The sequence below is a fragment of the Bufo bufo genome, chromosome 8 (assembly GCF_905171765.1).
Source record: "Bufo bufo chromosome 8, aBufBuf1.1, whole genome shotgun sequence".
NCBI classification, from domain to species: domain Eukaryota; kingdom Metazoa; phylum Chordata; class Amphibia; order Anura; family Bufonidae; genus Bufo; species Bufo bufo.
Genome location: NC_053396.1, coordinates 34,993,368 through 35,020,232, shown reverse-complemented (window position 1 = coordinate 35,020,232; position 26,865 = coordinate 34,993,368). Strand labels below are relative to the sequence as shown.

Genomic DNA, 26,865 nt, shown 5'->3' with positions numbered 1-26,865 from the left:
GGGTCCTGTTGCTCCACACAGCTAAGATGAAGACAGAAGAGATGCCGGCTCCGCAATCAAGTGGATTAAGGTGAGTAAAATTATTATAATTTTTTTTAACCCCTCCAGCGCTATTTTACTACGCATTCTGTATTCAGAATGCTATTATTTTCCCTTATAACCATGTTATAAGGGGAAATAATAATGATCGGGTCTCCATCCCGATCGTCTCCTAGCAACAGTGCGTGAAAATCGCACCGCATCCGCACTTGCATTCACTTCTATGGGGCCTGCGTTGTGTGAAAAACGCAGAATATAGAGCATGCTGCGATTTTCACGCAACGCACAAGTGATGCGTGAAGATCACCGCTCGTGAACAGCCCCATAGAAATGAATGGGTCAGTATTCAGTGCGAGTGCAATGCGTTCAACTCGCGCATTGCATCCGCGCGGAATACTCGCCCGTGTGAAAGGGGCCTTACTGTTAAGAGCTGAAAGCTTGGAGAGGTGTTGCGCCATCAGCACAACCCTGTAATATGAGCAGGTACTGTGTACCCTGTTGTCGCCCCCCGTTTCTGTCCTACACATGGTGCATCTGTTATCTATTTTATATGCTTTAATAGGGCTATGTGTTCTGGTTCTGGCCAAGCTGCCAGTTCGGTTGATGTACTGCTCCAAATTGATTAGTGTATGTGCACGGAGAGATCAGACTGAGACAACTCACAGCAAGGAGTTAAACAGGATCTCTGCTTTATTTTCTGAAAACAACACACAATACATAGGTTTTACGACAGGGAGGGGGGGGGTGAAAGATAAAGTATATCTTTTCTATTGGCTACGAACACTCTATGCTTTTCTGTAACCTTGACGGCCAGAAGAAGAAATTCCTCCACCCCCCCCCCCCTTGCTCGTGGGAGATACCGTTACTTCTTATTCTTTGTAACTGCTTGCTTGAGCTGAACGGAAACCTCTTTGTAACTGCTTGCTTGAGCTGAACGGAAACCACAAAGAAACACATGATAAAACACAAAGTAAGATTCTAGTTTATAGGTGTTGGCTGAATGCCTGGCCGCCATCTTAGCTAAACATAGTCCTCAACAAGCAAGTATCCATTTTGTATCAATAGTCCATAACATATGCAATACTACCTGACCTAGCTGCCAACACATGGACCACCCTACCCCTTTGTTTTGCCAAAGATTGGGGGGCACACATTGGCTATTCTGTTAAATTTGTCTGCCACTTGTCAAGGCTTTTACAATGGGGGCACCATACTCTGGAGTTTAGACTACCTGGAGGGCTGAAGACCCATAGGCAATCGGTGTACTGCCATATAGGGTTCATGCACAGGGCATTGTCATGTGCATAAGGTTTAAAGGGGCTATCCAGGTGGCGCCGCAATCCCGTGTGGTGACCACTTCCAGGATCATTTGCCGTACACTGGGCACATCATCCTAGTCTGGGGTTAGAACGTGCAGCGCATGCGTTAATCTGAATCTCTGTTACAGCCCTAGTGAGAGATTCAGTCTCTCACAAACCAGAAGTGGCCACCGCATGGGATCGCGGCACATCTCTTCTCAGTAGTCCTCTCATTATCATCACTTGCAGGATTGCAATGAAAGATAAGACCTCTGTATAGATAACACAGGATCCACCATTTACAATAGGAGATTGACACGACTTATCTCCTTAAGGCCTTAAGCAGACAATTGTCGGGATGGAAGCGTTCCTTCCTGGCAATTGCCTGCTTGCTAGCGGAGGGGACTGCTGTTATTACATGCAGTGGTCTCCTCCTGGTGAGGAATGATCGCTGTGTCATCGCTCGTCTCCATGCCGTACAGTGGTTTACCGCCGGCAGATCACTATTACACAGCAAGATCTGGATTGGGGAATTGGCACTGGATGTATTACACTGCAAGATGATCGCTAACGAGCGTTCATACGAACACTCCCTGTACAATGACCGCTGCACAGGTCACAGAGCATGCCCACAACACTCTCCCATAGAAGTCAATGAATTATCTATTCTGTATGGTGTCTGTGGTCTACGTGGCTGCTGTAAAGTGATAGCTTTTCTATCTGGTGCAGGGAGATATCAGGAGTTACAACTGATCAGTTCTTGAATTTGTTTTCCTCCATTGATTCACTACCACACTGGAGGCTGGGTATGTGGGAGCAGACAAATGTAGTAATATTACGGTATGTTTTTTTTTAAATGTGAAGATGTAATGCAAGCCCGATGTTTCTGTGTGATATATAATTAATCAAGGTTACAAGTTTGATTTACTTATGTGTAAAAAAAAACAAAAAACATTTTTTTGCCTTCGGTTGCGACGTGCGAGTAGTGTGAAGCTGGTTTTACGCTTTGAGTCATCTTATAATTATATTGCAAAGTCAGATGACAAGATGACACCTAAAATCATTGGCACTTTAAAAGATGGGCTCTATGAGATTAAAATAGAAAGGATTTTCTTATTAGACACATGGACCAATACACAGGGCAATGATTGGGAACTGGTCCTTTATTCCCGATTGTTGCCCCCTTGTTTAGGGCTGATTCACACGACTGGAATCTGCCGCATCTTCTGGGCCGATCGCGGCTTCCCTGACCCAAGCTGACTGCTTCATAGTGATTTGTGATGTAGCCAGTCTGTCTGATAGATCATGATGAGAGTACATTGCAGTAGCCCTGCAATCAGATACCAGCTGACTGTATCAGAATCACTATGAGTACTGTGAGTTCGGGTCAGGGGGGCCCTGGCTGACACGCGCTGTGTTTCCAGTCACGGTCTGCGTTTACTGCTCATCCCCATACAGTTTCATTGTATGTTGGCAGCACGTCCCCGATGTGCTGCCGACCAATTATTTGTTTTATGCTGCATCGCATGTTATCTTTACCCTACAGAAAACCAATATGACATATCCCATCAGATGCCGCATAGCAATACTAGAAGAAAATGAGGGAGCTACGCAGCCTCTGTGCACTTTGGTACATTTATGATCTGCCATGTGCATGAGCTCTTAAAGGGGTTGTCTGGTGGGATCATTTTTTTTAATGTAAGGGGTAGGATGGGTTAAAAAAAAAAGCATTAGTTACCTTACTGATCCCCCACTGCTGCCTTTCTGGCGACTGTCAAGTGCTTGCTGCTTTCCACTTCATGATCCAATTTGCCACGCAGAAAATGCCTGCCCAGCCACTGACTGGGGTGGAGGTCATGGCAGGGAGGGGGAGATCATGGCAGGGAGGGGGAGGTCATGTCAGGGAGGTGGAGCCTAGCAGTGAGGTGGGCAGTGATTGGCTGAGCAGGCATCTCTTGCCATTTCCTGTGTGTTGAGCTGGGCCCAGGATGCATAGGTGGGTCGGGACCCAGTGGGAGTCAAAACAGTGCTGGGGGATTGGAGAGGTGAGTAATGCTTCTTCTGCCCTTTACATAAAAATCAGACGGATAACTCCTAATATGCGAGCTGACATGGTTCCCTGGACACCTAACAAATAGCGGTCTTTGCAGCTTTTCAGTAGCCTCCTCTCTCTGGAGTCCTGTTTCTGGCATCCTTATAACCTATGAGGCCAAGATGAGAAAATAAGAAAAAAATAAATCTTTTCTCTGCGTCAAGGGTTACGTTGCAGACCACACGATTTGTGTGCCTATCCATCAGATACACAGTCGGTTCCCCAATGTTTTGTGATTGAAAACCTGCAAAAGGAAACAAAATGTTCTCAGTTCCCTCTTGGTAGAATACATATTTGTTTTGGTTAAATATTGAAGGGGATGTGGACCATGAAATCGTGAACAAGCACAAAAAGTGGAAGACTACTCTACGGGCTCATGCACACGACCTTTACGCTCCACAGATAGAACGGCCTCTAATTGAACAGTCCTATCCTTGTCAGTAATGAGGACAATAATTGGATGTATTTTGTTTTTTTGCGGAACGGTCATGCGGACACATGGACATGGAATGCATACGGAGTCTTTTCTGTTGAATGGTTACGCATACAAGCCGCAAAGAAAAACTGAACGGACACGGATGAAAATAAGTGCGCGTGCATGAGGCTGGATTCACACAAAATTTTGGATTTAACAAAATTTTTAGGTAAAAAATTCTGCAGTTCAATGTTACTTCAAAGTATATAGCAAACTATTGAAAATTCAGATTTTCTGTGTTGATAGTGTTTATTTTATTTTTTTCTGGTCCTGGTGGCACATGTGCAAGTTGTGCTATAAGGCCATTCATTTCTGCGATTCTTGAGCTCTGCCGTGTAGCCGAACCCCTAGTTTTTACCTTTCTACTCATCGGTTTAAGGTGCTGACTTTAACAGTCTTAAGACTTTCTGGTGCTTTCTTTTTTCGGAGCGGAGAAATGTGGCATCTGTCCACTTGTTTTGGAAATAGTTGAAATTCCCCTCAATTTTTTTTTTTCTTTTGAGTTCTCAGAAATCCTGCCATAGGGTGAAAGCAGAGAGCTCTGATGTTCTGCTCGTTGGAGGGCCTCCATGACTTTACTTTGCTATTTCGTGGTTTGGCCAAATGTACAGTAAACGGTTTTTACATTAACCTTGAAAATGAAATCTGTCCATTCTATTTTTAAGCTGTAAGACTATAAAAATGTCTGAGGTTTAAGTCCAATAAAAAATAAAAAACTTTTGAAAGTGTAGCTTCAACTTTGCATGTATAATCTGCGTTTGATAGTAAGGGCTCTTGCACACCACCATGTGCCGGCCTTTTATGTGCTTCGGACCGCAAATTGCGGTCTGCGATGCACGGGCACCGACCTTGTGCCCGCCGTCTGCGGACGCAGACCCATTCACTTGAATAGAGTCTGCGATCCGCATCCAGTGGTCTGCACTGCAAAAAAGTAGTGCATGCGGAGGCAGTAAACCCACGGAAGCACTCCATAGTGCTCCAGTGGGCTTCTGATCCGTGCCTCAGTTTCACACCGCACCGTATCTCCTAGATTGTGGATCTATTCAAGTGAACGGGTCTGCGTCCGTGATGCTGTGCATAGACAGCCAGAGCCCGTATATTGCAGACCCGCTGTTTGTGGCCTGCAATACGAACACGGGCCGCCTACGGTCGGGTGCATGAGGCCTAACGTATTTGGGGATTGCTGTGTAATGACATTGTGCTCCACCTGCTGATTCTGTCTTTTTTTCTCAATTTAAAAAAAAATGATGTTAGACTTTCATGGGACTGCTGCTGTGATTAAAGAAATCATTAGCGGTTTTGTCATCGCGCTGCAGTGTCGGATTAAGGGCTCATTCATATGAACTTAAGGCCTCCGTGCCCGTATTGTGGACCATTGACTTGAATGGGACCGCGATGTGTAAGATGTGGCAAAAGACAGGGCATGTCCTATCTTTTGTGGACCGGAGGCTCGGATCGGAAGCCCACTGAAACACTCAGAAGGGCTTCTGTGAGCTTTTGGGTCCATCTTCCTGCACTGCAAAAGGTAGGACATGTCCTATCTTTTGCCGTATTCTGCGGATTGCAGACCCATTCAATAGGTCAGCTCAACTCAATGGGTCCACACCACAATACGGGATTCACATGGCTGGTACCTGTGTATTGCGGACCGCTATTTGTACGGACACGAAGCCCTTACATTCGTGTAAATGAACTCTAACAGGAGGTCACAGTCAGGATTCTGCAGAGTTGCAGTATGTTTAAAGATGTAGTGGTCTCCAGTGAAGATCCTTCACCCCGCGTGTACACAACACATAACCGAATTACAACCTAGCAGTTCCTGATACTGATGACCTAACCTGCACTCCTCACCGACGCATGAGCCATGTTTTTCCTGGGCCGAGCGCAGTCGTGTCCATGAGCCCTTACTCTGAAATGCTGCAGGTTTCGGAGAAAACCTGGTTTTAAAAAGTTCTGGGCATATGGAGAAATGTTTCCACTGGGCGGCTCCCCACCAGCTACTCCCCTCCATGCTCTGCTTAATTGACCGGCTTCTCCCTTGATGCAAATAGCAAGGGCCGCCCAGCGGACACTTCTCTGCACGCTCAGCTCTTTCTAAAAATACACTGCTCAAAAAAATAAAGGGAACACTTAAACAACACAATGTAACTCCAAGTCAATCACACTTCTGTGAAATCAAACTGTCCACTTAGGAAGCAACACTGAGTGACAATCAATTTCACATGCTGTTGTGCAAATGGGATAGACAACAGGTGGAAATTATAGGCAATTAGCAAGACACTCCCAATAAAGGAGTGGTTCTGCAGGTGGTGAACACAGACCACTTCTCAGTTCCTATGCTTCCTGGCTGATGTTTTGGTCACTTTTGAATGCTGGCGGTGCTTTCACTCTAGTGGTAGCATGAGACGGAGTCTTCAACCCACACAAGTGGCTCAGGTAGTGCAGCTTATCCAGGATGGCACATCAATGCGAGCTTTAGCAAGAAGGTTTGCTGTGTCTGTCAGCGTAGTGTCCAGAGCATGGAGGCGCTACCAGGAGACAGGCCAGTACATCAGGAGACGTGGAGGAGGCCGTAGGAGGGCAACAACCCAGCAGCAGGACCGCTACCTCCGCCTTTGTGCAAGGAGGAACAGGAGGAGCACTGCTAGACCCCTGCAAAATGACCTCCAGCAGGCCACAAATGTGCATGTGTCTGCTCAAACGGTCAGAAACAGACTCCATGAGGGTGATATGAGGGCCCGACGTCCACAGGTGGGGGTTGTGCTTACAGCCCAACACCGTGCAGGACGTTTGGCATTTGCCAGAGAACACCAAGATTGGCAAATTCGCCACTGGCGCCCTGTGCTCTTCACAGATGAAAGCAGGTTCACACTGAGCACATGTGACAGACGTGACAGAGTCTGGAGACGCCATGGAGAACGTTCTGCTGCCTGCAACATCCTCCAGCATGACCGGTTTGGCATTGGGTCAGTAATGGTGTGGGGTGGCATTTCTTTGGAGGGCCACACAGCCCTCCATGTGCTCGCCAGAGGTAGCCTGACTGCCATTAGGTACCGAGATGAGATCCTCAGACCCCTTGTGAGACCATATGCTGGTGCGGTTGGCCCTGGGTTCCTCCTAATGCAAGACAATGCTAGACCTCATGTGGCTGGAGTGTGTCAGCAGTTCCTGCAAGATGAAGGCATTGATGCTATGGACTGGCCCGCCCGTTCCCCAGACCTGAATCCAATTGAGCACATCTGGGACATCATGTCTCGCTCTATCCACCAAAGTCACGTTGCACCACAGACTGTCCAGGAGTTGGCAGATGCTTTTGTCCAGGTCTGGGAGGAGATCCCTCAGGAGACCGTCCGCCACCTCATCAGGAGCATGCACAGGCGTTGTTGGGAGGTCATACAGGCACGTGGAGGCCACACACACTACGGAGCCTCATTGTGACTTGTTTTAAGGACATTACATCAAAGTTGGATCAGCCTGTAGTGTGTTTTTCCACTTTAATTTTGAGTGTGACTCCAAATCCAGACCTCCATGGGTTGAAAAATTTGATTTTCCATTTTTTTTATTTTTGTTTGATTTTGTTGTCCAGCACATTCAACTATGTAAAGAACAAAGTATTTCAGAAGAATATTTATTTAATGAATTCAGATCTAGGATGTGTTATTTTTGTGTTCCCTTTATTTTTTTGAGCAGTGTGTGTTTTTTCTGAAATGTGCAGCATTTCAGAGTAAAAGAGAACGGGGGTCATTTCTGAAAGACCAGCTTTTTATGCCCGTGCAGGCCTCCTCATTAATTAGGCGTACCTCCGGCAGTCCAGTACACCTCTCACTCCACTTTTATAACTCTTTCCATGTGTCAGTAAAAAATAATAAAATACTGATATGTGAACAGACGCGTTTAAATTAACGAGTACGTGGATGGGTGAGCCAGGTCCCACCACTGCTAAGTAGCAAATACGCCGTAACAACACCTGTGCAACAATATATGACAAGATTTTGCCTGATATTAGTAAGTGACCCCCAGTCTCCTTATTTCATGCTTCTGGTGGTTAGTGAAGCATAGAACCTGACAAGTTCCCTTTAAGACAGGCATCCTCAAACTGCGGCCCTCCAGCTGTTGTAAAACTACAACTCCCACAATGCCCTGCTGTAGGCTGATACCTGTAAGCTGTTCGGGCATGCTGGGAGTTGTAGTTTTGCAACAGCTGGAGGGCCGCAGTTTGAGGATGCCTGCTTTAAGACAAACAAAGGGGGTCAAAAAAAGTCGCCTGACCCTTTTTTTTTCGACTTTTAAACCTTCTGTGTGACTATTTTGTTGCATGGACGTTTTTACACCTTTGTACACTTTGGTACCAGCAGATTTACTCTGTAAAAGAGGAGTAACAACAACTCCACCCAGGGGCTGGAGTATTTTCTGGACTGTTGGAGCCTCACTCCTTGAACCACGCAGGGGGGAAGCAAAGCTAATCCAAAAAGCTAAGCTATATTTACTATAAAATGGTTGATTTACAGGAAAAGTCAGGAAAGCAGAGGTTGTTTGTACTAGCATGTCCGTTTGTTGAATCCTGCATTAACATCTTGGAAGTGGAGCCTTTTATACCAGCCTTGTTATTATAAGCAATCTGAGATTTCATCGGAATCGCACATACCATGAACACCTTAGCTTTCTGTGACTCATCTGTGCACCATATGTCTTCTGAAATCCCTGCTCCGCATTGTCTGGTGGGGCTTCACTGGCTGTTTGACATACCGAAGCAGAGGGATGCACTCTATATAACTGCTTACTGTTATTGTGTTGTATGTGTGGGATTTTATGCGATTGCTTTATGCTCGCCTATGTTTGCACTTTAATGGAATTTTTTTTTTTGTTTAATTAATCACCTTTACTTGCTGGGTTGTTTTTTTTCAAATACGCCTCGTGTGGCCCGTTGTACCTCCCCTGGAGTTTTCTCGCCCAGTATGTTAAAGGGATTTCCCATCTGATACAATGGTTGCATATCGCTAGGATATGCCCCCATTGTCTGATAGGTCCGGGTTCCACAGACACTGAGGACGGAGCCCTGAAACTGTTGGGGGGCACACTACGCATGCACCCTTCAATCATTCCTATGGGGCAGCCATAAATAGACTAATTCTGGCACGACTATTTCCGTCGGCCCTATAGAAATGAATGGGTGGCTGCGCAAGAGCAGTGCGTTCCCATTCACTACTATGGGGAGAGCGATTGGTGGTGGCCTGGGGTCCTCTATCCACCACCTTCCCCGCTCCAATTTTTGGTGTAGGTGTGGGACCCGCACCTATCAGACAATGGGGACATAGCCTAACGGTATGCCCCCTTTGTCTCAGATGGGAATACCCCTTTAATACTGAGCATCTGTACAGGGAGAAGGAGACACCAGGGTTTCTCAGTGGGCGTCTCCTTCTCCCTGGCTTTGATGCTTTCTGCTGCAATTGGACCGTGGCACAGCCAGGGAGAAGGAGACCTCCACTGAGAAACCCTGGTGTCTCCTCCTCCCTGTACCGATGCTCAGTATTAACATATTGGGCCCGAAACCTGCAGGGGGGCACAACGAGGCATGCGAGGTGTATTTGAAAAAAAGAACAAGGATGGCAGCATCAGCGGAGGGTACCAAGCAAGTAAAGGTACTTAATTAAACACAAAAAATTCCATGTAAGGTCCTCTTTAAGGATACCTACACTTGGGACAGTAATGATATGGCATCATGTAACATGATGAGCCTACACGTATATATACCTGGAGGGTCATTTACTAAGACACGCCAGTCTTAGGGGGAAAAAAAACAATGTAAATAATAATGTAAAAAATGAAAATCAGAGTACATCTAACAAAACTAGACCCAGCCCTGTACCTCACATGGATCCAGGGATCTCCCCATTCATTGCTCCAATTGGCTCTGCTACATTTATTTCAAGCTAGAAGCTCAGAGGAATTGTCCTTTTTCGGGGTGCGTGTCCTTTCTGCTGCAGCCGGTGGCAGCTGAAGGAAGGAACTGAGCATGTGCTTCTGTCTCAGATGGACACAGAAATTAGAAAAATATCAAACGGCAGGGGGCGCTATACAGATAGTTTTATACAAAAATGTTAATTACATTCAAATAAAATGTATTCAGATCCAGGTACTGGTTTGAAAAACTTTGAATATTTTTCGTGGGACAGCACTACCTCTTTCTGGGAAACAGGTCCTTGTGTTTGGCTTTCCGTCTTTCCGTTTAGGGTTTGAATAATTTTGTGCAAAATTTTGTTTGTACAAGTGATTGGACAGAAGTTTACATCTCCCACCACTTGTGGATGGAGGGGGGCTGGAATGTGCCGCCCATTAGTAATGCTCACATATACCGCTACACATTATGCATAAAGTATCATTTCTGCCTCTGTGAGCTTATACACAGCATTCCTTTTCTTACAGGAATACCAGAGCACAAAGATATTAATGTATGAAAGGATTTTGCATGCGTCTGTATGTGTTCTCGTGTCATGTTCACACACAGCTAAATTCCATGACTTTCGCTCTTAGTATTCCAAAAATTTCTTATCGGTCGAGCCAAGAGGAATTTCCTTTTCTCTAGCAACCCTTCAGGCAGCAAGTGTTAAATTCCCCCAGAGTGTGTTAAGCTAATGGCGACAATGGACCCTCTAAGCTGCAGTCCGAACGGCCGACCATCTAATGTGCGCGGGTGCTCCCGACTCTCTTCCAGTTGTCGAGGGAAGTAAGGATCGGGCACTTGGATTTCAACCGCTCAATCCTTTCGTGCTCAAGGATGTAAGTTGCTGTCAGACGTGTTTGTCTGCAGCTTTTTTCCGTCTCCCTGTTCAGGACACATGAACAGAAGGAGACGTCAGGAATCGGCTCTGCCACACACACTAAGGCCTTATTCACATTTCTTTTTTCACCTGTGCTGGCCAGATTTTTATGTGTCTGTTCACATAGTATTATTTTACTGACCATAGGTCAGTGAAAAAAACCACAGCGACCTGCACCACTTTGGTCGATGATACGGACCAAACACGCCCATTGTAGTTTGAGTCCGTGAAGAAACATCTTCACGGATGGCGTCCGTGTTTCTTCCTTTTTTCATTGACCACTGATGGGAGATGCTTTATAAATGTATTTTCAGCTGAGCAGTGTCCGTGGAATACGGATCGACACACAAACTTAACACGGATCCTTCACTGATGATTTTTTCACGGACGTCAAATGGAGTTGGAAATGTGAACAAGGCTTGAAACAAACGTGTAGAGAGAGCTGCAAGGTAATAGCGATCAGCTGGCGGGAAGTGAGAGATTTGTTGTGAGCATACACAGTCAGGTCCATAAATATTGGGACATTGACACAATTCTGACATTTTTGGCTCTATACACCACCGCCATGGATTTGAAATGAAACAAGCAAGATGTGCTTTAACTGCAGACTGACAGATGTAATTTGAGGGTATTTACATCCAAATCAGGTGAACGATGTAGGAATTACAACAGTTTGCATATGTGCCTCCCACTTGTTAAGGAACCAAAAGTAATGGGACAATTGGCTTCTCAGCTGTTCCATGGCCAGGTGTGTGTTATTCCCTCATTATCCTAATTACAATGAGCAGATAAAAAGTCCAGAGTTCATTTCAAGTATTTGCATTTGGAATCTGTTGCTGTCAACTCTCAAGATGAGATCCAAAGAGCTGTCACTATCAGTGAAGCAAGCCATCATTAGGCTGAAAAAACAAAAGAAACCATCAGAGAGATAGCAAAAACATTAGGCGTGGCCAAAACAACTGTTTGGAACATTCTTAAAAAGAAGGAACGCTCCGGTGAGCTCAGCAACCCCAAAAGACCAGGAGGACCACAGAAAACAACTGTGGTGGATGACAGAAGAATTCTTTCCCTGGTGAAGAAAACACCCTTCACAACATTTGGCCAGATCAAGAACACTCTTCAGGAGGTAGGTGTATGTGTGTCAAAGTCAACAATCAAGAGAAGACTTCACCAGAGTGAATACAGAGGGTTCACCACAAGATGTAAACCATTGGTGAGCCTCAAAAACAGGAAGGCCAGATTAGAGTTTGCCAAACGACATCTAAAAAAGCCTTCACAGTTCTGGAACAACATCCTATGGACAGATGAGACCAAGATCAACTTGTACCAGAGTGATGGGAAGAGAAGAGTATGGAGAAGGAAAGAAACTGCTCATGATCCTAAGCATACCACCTCATCAGTGAAGCATGGTGGTGGTAGTGTCATGGCGGGGGCATGTATGGCTGCCAATGGAACTGGTTCTCTTGTATTTATTGATGATGTGACTGCTGACAAAAGCAGCAGGATGAATTCTGAAGTGTTTCGGGCAATATTATCTGCTCATATTCAGCCAAATGCTTCAGAACTCATTGGACGGCGCTTCACAGTGCAGATGGACAATGACCCAAAGCATACTGCAAAAGCAACCAAAGAGTTTTTTAAGGGAAAGAAGTGGAATGTTATGCAATGGCCAAGTCAATCACCTGACCTGAATCCGATTGAGCATGCATTTCACTTGCTGAAGACAAAACTGAAGGGAAAATGCCCCAAGAACATGCAGGAACTGAAGACGGTTGCAGTAGAGGCTTGGCAGAGCATCACCAGGGATGAAACCCAGCGTCTGGTGATGTCTATGCGTTCCAGACTTCAGGCTGTAATTGACTGCAAAGGATTTGCAACCAAGTATTAAAAAGTGAAAGTTTGATTTATGATTAATATTCTGTCCCATTACTTTTGGTCCCTTAACACGTGGGAGGCACATATGCAAACTGTTGTAATTCCTACACCGTTCACCTGATTTGGATGTAAATACCCTCAAATTAAAGCTGACAGACTGCAGTTAAAGCACATCTTGTTGGTTTCATTTCAAATCCATTGTGGTGGTGTATAGAGCCAGAAATGTTAGAATTGTGTCGATGTCCCAATATTTATGGACCTGACTGTATCACCTGGCTGACAAGCATACAGGAACCTGTGGCGATATGTAACACCCCGCCACCACAAGGGTAATGAAGCGTTACATAGTGCACAGTGAAATCTGTGGGGGTCTGGCTTTTTACCCTGGACTTTGATAGTCCCTGCGCTGTCAGAGAATGCTCCTGATTTATGTCCGTACACCTTGAGTGAAAACTACTACAGTCCCTTAGTGGAGTTTGTTTTTTTTTGTTAACCTTTACTGTTTCCAGGAATACATTTATTTTTTTTTATTTTTTATTTTTTTTTTACTCCAAACTGGTATTAGTAAGTGACCCTCAATGGGTTGTCCACATGAAGGTGCTTTCACACGTAGATTATTAGTGGACGTTTTTTTTTTTTTTTTTTTGTGCTTTTAGTGTGTTTTTGTTGTGGTAAAAACACCAGCTTCAGTTGTTAACTGAAATTCTGTGGGACGTATGAAACACAGGACACACAAGAAATATTTGCTCATTAGGTGGTGTCTGTCTGGCTTCTTTTGATCACCTCAGCATTCTGTGATTTTTTTTTTTCCAGCCATTTTGCATGCAAAAAACGCCAGGAAGAAAATGCTAGTGGGCAAACACACTGGCCCAGATGTACTGATCTTAAACGTGGCGTAAGCTTAGGCTGCTCCGACCTGCATCAGGTCCCAGAGTCTCTGACTACACCAGAATTGTGGTGCAAAATGGGGCGTCTTACCCCTTGTCAAGCATGTCTGGGAAAATTGTAGAAACCATAGAAGCGTCAAATTGACACACTTTGTAAGCATATTTTTGGAGCTGACACATTAGTAAATTTGGGGCAATGTGTGCAGAAAATGGCTGAAAAAAACGCCACAAAAACCGCAGGTGGCCAATTAAAAGTGCCAAATTCATGTGTGTATGGACCCTAATGCATGGAAATTGCTTTTTTTATGGCCAGCCTCCAGAATTTGTTTGCTAAACCAGCAGTGTTTTTTTACTAGCAAATATGAATGTAAGAAGTGTTAGTGGATTATTGCATAGCCAGGTAAATGACATCTAAAGGCCGATCACATCATGCAATGGCCCAGATAGATGGCGTATCCTGGCTGTCTGGACCTGCACTAAGTAATATGTTGTGCCATTCCTCTGTTATTCCTCCTGCAAATCCTATGTATAAATGGACAATTGTGCGTTGACGCTTGAAGTTTGCGTCCCTACATACTCGGATACTGGCAGCACTTATTGGACAGTTTGAGACTGTGTAGTGACGCGCCATTTTTGACAAGGGGAATGGTATAATCCAATTGCCAATTTATTCATCCATTTCTAGGAGGAAGAATAGAAGAACAATACAATACAGTGGTCTAAAAAGATGATCCCTCATTGTTATTTCATGGGGGTCACATGAAGACGTATATAGGTACTGTATTGCAGTAATCCGGTCACACTCCATTATCATTGCTAATATCTTATGTGCAAACATTTTACACAGTTCTGTTCATAACAGTTGGAACGGTTATAAATTTGGCTACGGCAGTGAGACAATGGCTTTCGTCCAAAGGATGCTCGAGTTTCATAGCGGCTAGACGAGCCTTGTTCACTGTGAATCACAGCATTGATTTCCTTAGTGACTGATAAAGGTTGGAATTCATCACGAGGGCTATGACCGTTAAAGGTATATTGTCTTCTTGTAGAGGGGTGTCAAATCATGAGGGGCAGCAGGCCCCCAGCTGTGCATCTGGCTTCATTCACTTGGATCTGTATTCTACAACGTGGCTGGCCGGAAGCGCTCCTGTAGGGGCGACGCTGAGTCAGCACTGCTGCCTCTTCATTCTTAGGACCGGTGACTGTCCCAGAGGTTGGACGACCTCCAGGGACTGACCTGGAACCTATAGTGGCCCTGGAATTTTTTTTTTAAAGTGGCCCCGCATAGGCGGGTCCAAATTGACAGAAGGTAGTGCAACACAAATAGGCTGGGCCTGCAGCATAATATACCACCCCAGCAGAACCAAATACCGTAGTGCTGCACAAAATACTGCCGCCCTCGCCACAGTATTGAACTTTTCACCTCCCTGAGGATGACGATACAGTTGAATTCTGAAGGGCACCTGTGGCAGTTGGCTTCGATCATTAAAGGGAACCTGTCACCAGGATTTTGTGTATAGAGCTGAGGACATGGGTTGTTAGATGGCCGCTAGCACATCCGCAATACCCAGTCCCCATAGCTCTGTGTGCTTTTATTGTGTAAAAAAAACTATTTGATACAAATGCAAATTAACCTGAGAGGAGTCAGAGCTTGAAAATGACTCTTCTCTGGTCACACAAGTAAGATATGACTCTATTATGTTAATTTGCATATGTATCAAATCGTTTTTTTTACACAATAAAAGCACACAGAGCTATGGGGACTGGGTATTGCGGATGTGCTAGTGGCCATCTAGCAACCGATGTCCTCAGCTCTATACCCAAAATCCCGGTGACAGGTTCCCTTTAAAGGGGTATTCTGGTAGGTAAAAGTTATCCTCTATCCATAGGATGGGGGATAACTATTAGATCAGTGGGGGTCCTACCGCTGGGAAAATGATCATGGGTACGGGGGCTTCCCTGAAATGATCGGAGCGCTGGTCGCACATGTGCACAGCCACTCCATTAGTTTATATGGGAGTCCCAGAGAACTTTTACTTACTGGAATACCCCTTTAATTAATGCAGAGAGCATCAGATCGTTATGTAGCCGGCCGGTGGCTGTGAGGAGGGCTCAGGTGGCATCTGCCCCCTGTGAAGTGGGTCTACAGCCAGTTTGCCCCTAGTCACCAAAGTGCAAAATATGTGGCAAGAGGTATAGACGACCAAAGGATATTGAATATTTGCCATTTCTTTATGGACCAAGTAATGATCGTGCTGAGTGCGGGTGTAAGGACTGTGCGTGGTCTCGTACAGTGTATATATGGTGCTGTGATAGTAAGCAGAGCTCCGGTGACTGAGGCCCTAGTGTATAAGCCTGTGGGATCCGTGCTGCTCCTGGTCAGAGGGTGATGTGATAGTAGTGCCATCTGTGGTGTCTTGGTGCTTTGGGGTGCCTCGAGCTGCATGTCTGAGAGCCTTGGGGTACCTGCACCTGTTGTGGAATACACCCATTTTTCCCTGTGTAGAAAATAAAGCACAAATTGAACAAATCTCATGGACACTTTGTGGGTTATTTCTGTGCAGAAATTGACCAGCTGTGCGGATTTCCAAATCTGCAGAATGTCTGTTATTTTTGCAGTTTTAGCTGCTGATTTCACCCTTTTCAAGTGAAGGGTGAGATCTGCAGCAAAACCGCAACAAATCCACACCAAAAACGGAAATCAGCGTTTTTTGGTGCAGAAACACACAAAATTATGCGCAGATCTTCTGCATGTTCACTCACACCCGTGTGCAGGTACACATAGTGTTTCTAACCTTTGTTTGGCTTGCTCGTTTTGCTTGCAGAACAAGACACTTAATGTAATTAAAGGGTTTCCATGCTAGCCATGGTCTATTGTACGTATTGGACCTGCAGCGCTTTAAGGAGGACCTGGCAGTTTCCCTGACATGGCTCCTTTTTAATAAATAATTGAATTCCTTGTAAATGAGCGTGTTTCCGGAGAACTCATTCTTAGAAGTTGATGTGCCGTTCCTCTGTTGTTCCTCCTGGAAATGCATGAACAGGTTGACAACTGGTTGTTACTCTTCCACTTGTCAGCAGGGTTAGTCCTTACACAGTCGGACACTGTCACTGTGGTGGTAACATGTCTCGGGAGAATTGAAGCAGCGAGTTGTCAGTTATTTCCAAGAGGAATAACAGATGGACAGCACATGGAACAGTTGTAAGAAAGGATGCACCAGAGCTGATATTTTTGTGATATGTAAGGAGAGCGGTCTTTAAAGCGGTTGTCCCATTGCAAGAACTATGGATACAGGAAAAGTGACTGATTGGCAGGGGTCTGACCGCCGAAATGCACGTGTGCCCATCACTCTGTTCAGTGCTAAGGGACTGCAGAGTACAAGTGCTCAGCTATCTCTGGCACTCCCATAGAGTTGAATACGGGCCCAGGTTCTCTTGATCAGAGGGGGCCCCCGCGGACGGACACTTAAAAGGGTATTGCGGTTTTGTGATATTATGTTGGCCATGGGGGAGTCTACTTTAACAGATTTTTTGCATTCTCTGCATACACGCTATAAAAAAAATTGTGGGTATCATAGGACTGAATGGAGAGTAAGCGGCCCAGTCCGCTGTGGGACTGCACAGATAGCAGAGTCAGAACTCCCATAGCCATGAATGAAGGGCCACGTTCACAAGATGGGAGTGGGTCCCAGCTGCGAGACCCCCACCTGTCTGTCCTAGCAATACGCTGCAAAAATGTTTGGAATGTTGAGATGGGAAATTCTCTTTAAATGCCGCTGCAGTGTTTGTATCCCAAAAAAACATTCTGGAAACCCCCTGTAATGCCATATGCCAGTTAGTAAGTCCAAGAACTTGACAGACCAGTCGCCTCCTTATATCACTTGTTGTTCAGGAAGCGTCAGTGTGGCTTTTGACAGGGTTCCCTGCCTTTATCACGGACACCCCTTTTCCTGACATTGTCTGAGCTCTGCGTAGATCCCAGAGGAAAGCAAAATCATTACCGAAAAAAGGCCTTTTAATGGAAATTCTGCAGGTTCATGGGGCAGAATTATCAACCAAATGATTTTTGGAGTAAATTATTTTAAAGTATGCCAAAAACTAAATTGACTAAACTGACATAATTTTAATAAAATTCACAATAAGCCCATTATACACAAGGAGAAAAAGTACTCCGTGCCCGAATAAACATGCAGTGTAAAGTATGTTCCCTCAGCTGTCGTCTCGTGTGAGGTCATTTGTTATTCTATTTCGTTAGAGTGCATTGTGGTCACAATCGCAATTGCCTTAGAAAATGTTGTTGTAAAATATAGGACAACGGTAACATTATATGCTCACTGACATTTTCGAACCACTCTTTCTTTGCCGATGCAGCTTAAAGAAGCACTCTCATAAAATGTTTATTCTCGGACCTGTTAGAAAGGTGCATGATGTAAACTGTAGTGAAGGTAATCTTCTCATCAGTGACTATTTGTGAGTTCTGACCTCCTCCTAGTCCTCAGCCGTGTCATGTGACCAACTGACGGGGGACAAGAAGTCTCTATTCATTCCTAGGAGACCGACATTGAGGCTCCCATAGGAATCCATAGAGAAACTGGCTAGAGATCGCGGACCCCATTCACTTGATCCGCATGCGGCTGGCCCACGGTCGTGCCCCTGCATTGCGGTCTGCAATTTGCAGGCCGCAGCATGGGCACGGACAGCACACGTTCATGTGCAAGAGGCCTGACTGTGTGAGAGCGGCCTTAGGGCTCATGCACATAACCGTATTTTTTGTCTGCATCCTATCCGCGTTTTTTGTGGGTTGGATGTGGACCCATTCACTTCAGTGGGGCCTCAAAAAATGCGCCCGGCACCCACAAAAAAAGTAGGACTGTTCTATAGAGGGCAGGACGGTCCATTCTGCAAAATGCGGGAAGGGACAGTGTTTTGAAGATCCGCAGAAAAAACCCTTAATGTGAGGGAATGGGTCGTTCCCAGCGGAGTTATTGTACTGGGCTGGTGATTGTGTTGCACTGGGTTCACAGGACAGCTGACCCATCACATCCTGCATATCACTTCCAGGGACTAGGCAGGAAGTCAGTTACACAGACGGCCAAGGATCTCTGCCAGATCGGTGTCATGTTAGATGTCAGGAAGTAGCACGGTCACATTGGACCACAACAAGACAAAGTTATCACTGCAGCTCTGGCATTGAGTGTCAGTCTTCCTGAGTCCATCTGTGGATAGATGTCTGGAGGCCTTTGTACACAGCTTGCCTGAGAGATAGGAGACCAGACTCAGTCAGCTGCACAGATTGCAGTCAGATTGTTAGCTAGTGAATACAAAAGGCAAGAGTAATTATTATTTTTTAATTATGGGCAAGGTATTCTGCATGCCGCTGTTCTGTAAATGTATTTTTTGTATCTTTCTAAAATAAACATATATTACAAAAGTGAATCCAACATGGCCGATTTTTTTCATTGGCTGGACAGCTGCTATTGGGGAATGGTGACGAGGTCCCAATGCACATCAGCTGACTGATCCTGTGAAATCAGTAGGTTTGGAAAACATTTAGAAATATACTCGTTGACAAGAAAAAAACAACGTACCCAGATACAAATATCACATTGCTGCAAAATTCGGCATGCAGTTATGTCTCCAGTAGATATGTAAATGAGTGCAGGAGTGGTCTGATTAGACATTTAGTCTTGCAACAAAAGGGCATAAAAGTGATTCCCCACTGCACTATAAAAGGCTCTCAGAAGATACTTTTGCATAGTGTACCTCTTGGTGAGAAATCTTAACTGCTAGACGTGCCTCTACAACGCACTTGAAGATGTTTCACCCACTTGACAGACTTTGAGAGGAGGCTCATCATTGGCCTGAGACAGGGCTTGACAAATTTCCTTGGAATCTAGGAGCCAGCTAAAAGTTAGGAGCCATTTTTTTTTTTTTTTACCTTATAAAGCCTTATTTTCAGCGACAAAAATAACACCTCTTAAATTAACATATAAAGAAGTCTAGAACCAAACAACATGGGCATTAACAACATATACAGCGGCAGTGTACAAAATCGCACACACACACACACACACAGTGGCAGTGTACAGAGTCGCACACACATCCGCACGGTCAGTCGCCCTGGGGCACATGATGCGGACCCACTGCGTCCTACCTACCTCCTCTGCTCCCCCGATGCCACCCTGTCCACCCCGTTCTCCGCCCGCGGGTCACACAGCCAAACTCCTTCCCTGCCAGACTGTCCGAGAAGTCCACGTAGAGGCGGCGGAGTGCCGGGAGCGCCCCGTATTAGTGGGGGGGCAGCCATACTCAGGCGCCAGGACAAAATTCCTGATCGCCATGGTGACCTGGCGCCTGGGATTTGTCGAGCCCTGGCCTAAGAGAAACGGTCATTTTGACAAATTGCCCACCATCCACACCTTTCTGACCTAGCTATTAGGAGGTGTTGGGAGCGAACAGGCTCGGGATGGCCCAGACAGGCCACCAATAAAAATACGTTTTATCCGCTGATCAGCACAAGCAGCTCCCACAGTGTCATTGTCCACCATCCAGACACAGTTGGCACCTTCATTACAAACTCCTGTCTCTGCCCGGATATTTGTTCTCATGATGCCCATTACGTGTCCTGCCATTGACAGCCAGCCACCGTCGCCTTCATTTACAGTGGTGGCATGAAGAAGAAAACCTGGACTGCTATGGACTGGAACCATATTTTCTTTAGCAACAAATCCAGGTTCTAGTATGGAGGTATTGTGGTGGGCGCTTCAATCCCGCCTGTGTTGTGGAGCAGTACACCACCCCAACTGCTGGTGTGATAAGCTGGGGGGTCATCGCATATGAGGGTCTCCTCTAGTAGTGATTATATAGTGCAGGGGTGGCACGGGCACTAGAGCCGAGCCTGCGCCATCTCAGTGGGAGTCAGCTGACATTCTGCTGCAATGGTCAGGATCCGAGACAAACTCTGAATCCTACTGTTTAACCCCCTTGATGTCACCGTCACTTATCACCATTGCATGTAAGTGATCGGACAAAGGGAGGAGACTCCCTGTGCCACTCCATCAGCACCCCTGCAACACTATCGTTGGGTGCCAGTGTGTTATGCCCTGCCAAAGGTGTAATACACTGCAGTACATTATACAGATGAAAAAAAGCAAAAACAAAAACTTACTTCCCATTAAAAATGGTTTATAATGTAAAACATATAAAGTGCTGTTTTTGTTGTAAATCGTCCTTCTTCTCAGATGAGTGAGCAAAAAGTATGTACTCACAGGAACTGGCCACTCACGAGCTTGAGAAAGGCTTGATATAAGCAGAAATGTTCCCTTGTTTTATATGTGAACCGGAATAAACTTGCACAAAGAGAAGACTGGTCACGATTCTTTTTTATTGATCACTCGTTTAGTCACTGGCAGGAGTGGAAAGGTCATCAATATCAGGTCAGTGGGGTCGAACACACTGCACTCCGCTGGTCATTTCTTTCGGGCAGCCGTCATTGCTGAAAACTATGCAGGTGATAGAGTTGGAAGCCCAAGGCTCTGTCCACTGACAGGGGCGGACTGACCATAAACCCTACAGGGAAATTTCCCAGGGGGTCGTCCGAGGCCTCCTTTTGTCACTTTTGACAACTGGAGGCCACTTTTTTTTTTTTTTCATGGGTCACTTTAAAGGGGTTGTCCGGGTTCAGACATATTCCCTTCTTCACCCGGGCAGCTCTTCTGAGTGGAGCATCAGAGCGTTTCATGCTGTATTGTTTATACTTTTACATTGCTAGGCGGAAGCTTCTGTCAGTGTTCCCGGTGATGTCACCAGCACTAATGGGCGGGCTTTAGCGCTACTGTTTCCTGTTGTACAGGCCGCCCCTTGGTGCCGGTGACGTCACCTGGCCCACTGCTAGGTTGAAGCCTCCGCCTAGCATTCCTATAGAGCAGGGGTGCACAACCTGCGGCCCGGGGGCCACATGCGGCCCTTGATACCATTCTGTGCGGCCCCCAACCATCTGGTAACAGACATGTATGCCTATGTCTTGTGGCTGCTCACATATATTTTTCATGTATTTCTCCCATTAGATGGGAGTCCTGGAAGTGTAACTAGACATTAATGGTATATAATGTGTGTTCAATATGCCATAAGTACAATATTTCAGTTGTTAATATACCTTTAAATTTTAATTTCGGCCCTCGTCATTGGTTCAGTCTGGCAATGTGGCCCCCAACCAGGAAACGTTGTGCACCCCTGCTATAGAGAGACCTGGTACGTCACCCGATCTGCTGAAAAAACCCTTGCCCTGCTTGATTTAGCGCAGGGCAAGGGGAGAGCACTGGAGCATGGGTTGGGTGAAGGGGCAGCTCTGAACCCTGACAACCCCTTTAAGTTCCCAGCCTACCCATTATGCAACTGCTTTGCCATCGTACTGCTTCCAGCTCCATCCACTGTATAGTTTTCCCCAGTCTGATATTAATGATCTATCCTGAGGACATGTCTGACAGGTGATGGTGGAGGTTAAACCTGAGTCCTGCACGTATCAGGAGAGTGGGAGTCATCTGAACCCTGTTTTGTAAGATTGAGTGGCCCTATCTAGGAGGCGTGTGATTGGAGACGTGCTTGTCCCTCCATTGAAGTCTTACAAAAAATATTCTCCAAGTGAGTGGTAGTGGGACACCTCCACTATTAGATATTTATACAATATAGTAATTGTCTAAATTGGATAAACCCATTTAAGACTTGATTTTTTTTTCTGCCAGTGTCCTACAGTCTGTCTTTCATGTGTATGGACTAACTATAAATCTTCACTCCTCAGAGTGAGTCACAGAATGATCAACACTCTTGCTATGTGAAAGACCTAGAAAACCTGTGAATTTGGGGAATTCAAAAACATCTGCCACACCTACCAGTAATACATTCATTTCGTTTTCAATCCCGTGGTTAGACTGGTATTCTCTATTTCCTCTCGACTCAGACAATCTCATCTTACTTTAGAGGTTTTGAATGTGTTTTTTTTTTAAATCTATGTTATTAAGTAGGACAGATGTTTAGTTAATTATATACAAGCCGTCAGCCGAGTTTGGTGCTTGTCTGGTGTCATCTCAGTGTTGCCCCAGTGCAGCTGCCTGTCATGCTGGGGAGCGATAATTCCTACAGCCCATGTTATTTTCCAAGAGGATTTCACAGCGTATAACAAGGAGTAAATTAGAACAAGCAACCAGATGTAACACTTTGAACGTTTGATCGCTGGTGGTGGAGTTTTGCTTGGCATCATTTCGAAAAGTTAATGATAAAATCCTTTGGTCTTGTTGGGTCATGAGACTGTGGTTGGAGTGGAAGCTAGTTTGGGGTGGAGTTGGTGGAAATGAGTCCAACTACAGCTCAAAAGAAATATCTATTATTTATATAGTGTAATTTATTAACTTTAATATACATTTACAAAAGTTTTGAAATGTTAATCATAAATATATTTTTATGTTCCATCAATCTAAGGCCTTTGTTTATTAAAAACAGTTCTCCACTCTTCCGTGTTCTCTCCTGTCCTTACACTATAATCGGTGATAATCAGGGTGTTCTAGTGGTGATAGATAATCAGTTCTCCCCTCTCCTGTGTTCTCTTCTGTCCCTTATACCAGTGGTCCTCAACCTTTTTTGCATCAAGGACCAGTTTCATGCAAGACAATTTTCCCAGGGACCGGGTGGAGGGTTCTGTGGTGGGGCTTAGGGGGGTGCTTGTCGGCGCTGACTGATTCACGCGCATAGCAAAACACAAGATGCATATTAAAATATATAACGACTATATAAACTGACTAGATTATTTGTACTGTAAAAAAAACATTTCCCGAACTTTGGTTCGGTTCCAAGGTACGAAGTTGATTCGCTCATCTCTAGTGTGAAGGATCAGGGAAAAAAAATAAGGCACGCTTCCGTGGTGTCACCAGTGACCCACAGTCCATGGAAAACCACTCTTGTGTGAGTACACACATTAAAGTCAATGGATACGTAAGCGATCTGTAGAGACCATGGACTGCAGACATCCGCGATTCACTTACATGTGAAAGAGACCTAATTCTGTATGAAGGATAAAATATAATTAGTCGATTGTATTGCTACTTTATAATGGTTATCTGAGATATTGTACTCCCTGTAAGGAGTCATTGAAGAGTCATGCCGTCATTGTAAAGGGGTTGTCTCATCATAGACAATGGAGGCATATCGTTAGGGACCCGTACCTATATCGAGAATGGAGTCCCGCAAGGTGGAGGCTGGAGGACTCCGGTCTGGCCACCACCAAGCCGGCTCCCCATAGAAGTGAATGGGAGCGCACCGAGCATGACCGGCCACCACTCACATTCACTTCTATGAGCTTGATGGAAATAACCGAGCCAGCTCTTGACTATTTTTGCCCGCCCCATAGAAAACGAATGGAGGGCGGCTGCGCATGCGCAGTGCGCCCTCCTTCACTTTCGGGACTCCGTTCTCGATACAGACATATCCTAGACAATGGGAGCATATCCTAGCGATATGCCCCCAATTGTCTGACATGAGACAAACCCTTTAACGTACCAGACCGCCGGCTACCTTTACTAGTCTTAGCGCTGTTTGAATGAACCTTACTTTGCAAAGCGTTCTCTAGATGAGGTGTTCTTCATTACCGGTGCCACGGAAATGATATTATATGACAGAACTCGAGGCTACTGAGTAACTCGATAAACTTTATCCCAACTAGTTCATGTGTCATAAGGCGACAATAAAGCCCTTGCCATTAACTCTGCACGTCTCTACTTACTGTAATTGCTAGATCAGTGGGTTATACATGAGACAATAATAAAGGAGGGAGCCTGGGGCTGTGCTGTATTCAGATCTTTGTTAGTCCTGTGCTTCGTGTAAGTTACATATTTCACCCTGTGAATTAAAGGGGTTGTCCCATTTCCTGCATTGATGACTTATTTTGATAGGAAACTGGCTAGCCCCTTTAACAGAAGTATTGAAAAGGGCTGTATAGCTTGGACCCTGTATTCCTAGGGGCTCAAAATATTGGTGCACATCTACAGCTCAAACATTCAGACAGACTGAGACGGAAGAAACACATTCATTAATTTTCCGGCTTATTCTGGGCTTTGAAGTCAAGGATGTGGTTCTATCAGTGACTGACAGCCTTCCCTCTATGACTGTGTATGCCGAGATAGCTGTCAATCACTGATAGGACCGCCTCCTGGACTTCAATCGGTGACTGACAGCCTTCCCTCTATGACTGTGTATGCCGAGATAGCTGTCAATCACTGATAGGACCGCCTCCTGGACTTCAATCGGTGACTGACAGCCTTCCCTCTATGACTGTGTATGCCGAGATAGCTGTCAGTCACTGATAGGACCGCCTCCTGGACTTCAATCGGTGACTGACAGCCTTCCCTCTATGACTGTGTATACAGAGATAGCTGTCAATCACTGATAGGACCGCCTCCTGGACTTCAATCAGAGACTGATAGCCTTCCCTCTATGACTGTGTATACAGAGATAGCTGTCAATCACTGATAGGACCGCCTCCTGGACTTCATCAGTGACTGATAGCCTTCCCTCTATGACTGTGTATACAGAGGTAGCTGTCACTGATAGGACCGCCTCCTGGACTTCAATCAGAGACTGACAGCCTTCTCTCTATGACTGTGTACACAGAGATAGCTGTCAGTGATAGGACCGCCTCCTGGACTTCAATCTGTGACTGATAGCCTTCCCTCTATGACTGTGTATACAGAGATAGCTGTCAATCACTGATAGGACCGCCTCCTGGACTTCAATCAGAGACTGACAGCCTTCCCTCTATGACTTTGTATACAGATATAGCTGTCAATCACTGATAGGACCGCCTCCTGGACTTCAATCAGAGACTGATAGCCTTCTCTCTATGACTGTGTACACAGAGATAGCTGTCAGTGATGGGACCGCCTCCTGGACTTCAATCTGTGACTGATAGCCTTCCCTCTATGACTGTGTATACAGAGATAGCTGTCAATCACTGATAGGACCGCCTCCTGGACTTCAATCAGAGACTGACAGCCTTCCCTCTATGACTTTGTATTCAGATATAGCTGTCAATCACTGATAGGACCGCCTCCTGGACTTCAATCAGAGACTGATAGCCTTCCCTCTATGACTGTGCATACAGAGATAGCTGTCAATCACTGATAGGACCGCCTCCTGGACTTCAATCTGTGACTGATAGCCTTCCCTCTATGACTGTGTATACAGATATAGCTGTCAATCACTGATGGGCTTCTAAGCCCAGAATAAACAGGAATATAAATGAATAAAATATTTTCAAACTATACATCATTCTGCTCAGCTCTTCCTGCTTATCTGAGATGTTTATACTACTGCTGGGATCGGGCAACGTCACAGCCAGGGAGGAGACGCCGCTAAGGAAAGCTGCGATCTCCTCACCCTGTGCCAATGGTACTAATTAGCATACACAGGGGAACTGCAAAAAAAGGGTGTTAGCGCATCCAATGCTGGAGGTGTGGCTGACTCACGTTGGTCTTGCACCCCTGACTAGCCTGTCTGCCCCATAGGCTGATTTTAATTAGAGTAAGTATAAAGCTGTAGCCTGCACTCCCTGCATTCATTGGAAGCCCTCTGGCACCAGGAGTGGGCTCAGCATGCATGTTGGTACCTGCATTCCCTGGATTTAATGGAGGTCTTTATGGCACAAAAAATTGTAAAAATCAGAGTGGACCCAGCATGCATGTGGAACCTGCACTCCCTGAATTTTATGGTGGCCATTATGGCACATAACAGGTAGGATTTTGTATTGGGTTCCCATCTTACAGAGATCACCTTGACGTTTGTCAGACGGGCCCAAATAATTTTGTACAAAATGTATTTGCCAAGAATCTCAAATTTACAAAATAAGCGTAGGATTAGCACCAGAATATTTTCTATATCTATGGCATTATTGTACTTTATTTGAGAAAACACAGGGGTCCATAGGGGCACAATAAATGGTACTATCTAAAAAACAAACAAACAATATCATCTGCAGCAGGTGGAGTACTTACTAAGGTATTAGTTTCTAAGGGAGTTCCTGAGGTCCAAAACTCCTTTAGAAATGAATGGAGTGGCCGCCCGCATGTGCAACCAGCCACTCCGGTTATTTCAGGGAAGCAGCAGGAGGCCGGTATGGGGGCCCCCATTCTCTTGATCAGTGGGGGTCTTACTGCTGGGATAGGGGATAACTTTTACCTACTGGAATACCCCATTAAAGGGGTTTTCCAATATTTTTTTTTGTACTTATGACCTCTCCTCTGGAGAGGTCATCAGTATCTGGTGGGGGTCCGACACCAGGGACCCCTGACAATCAGCTGCTTGAGAAGGCAGCAGCACTCCTGTGAGGGCTACGGCC

The 26,865-nt window shown here is 45.5% G+C and overlaps 1 protein-coding gene across 4 annotated transcripts in view; it reads left to right on the top strand.

Annotated features, from left to right (window-relative positions):
* The window catches only part of NEK6 (NIMA related kinase 6), a 206,017-nt gene that overhangs the window by 14,607 nt on the left and 164,545 nt on the right, over window positions 1-26,865 (top strand). The window lies entirely within an intron of this gene.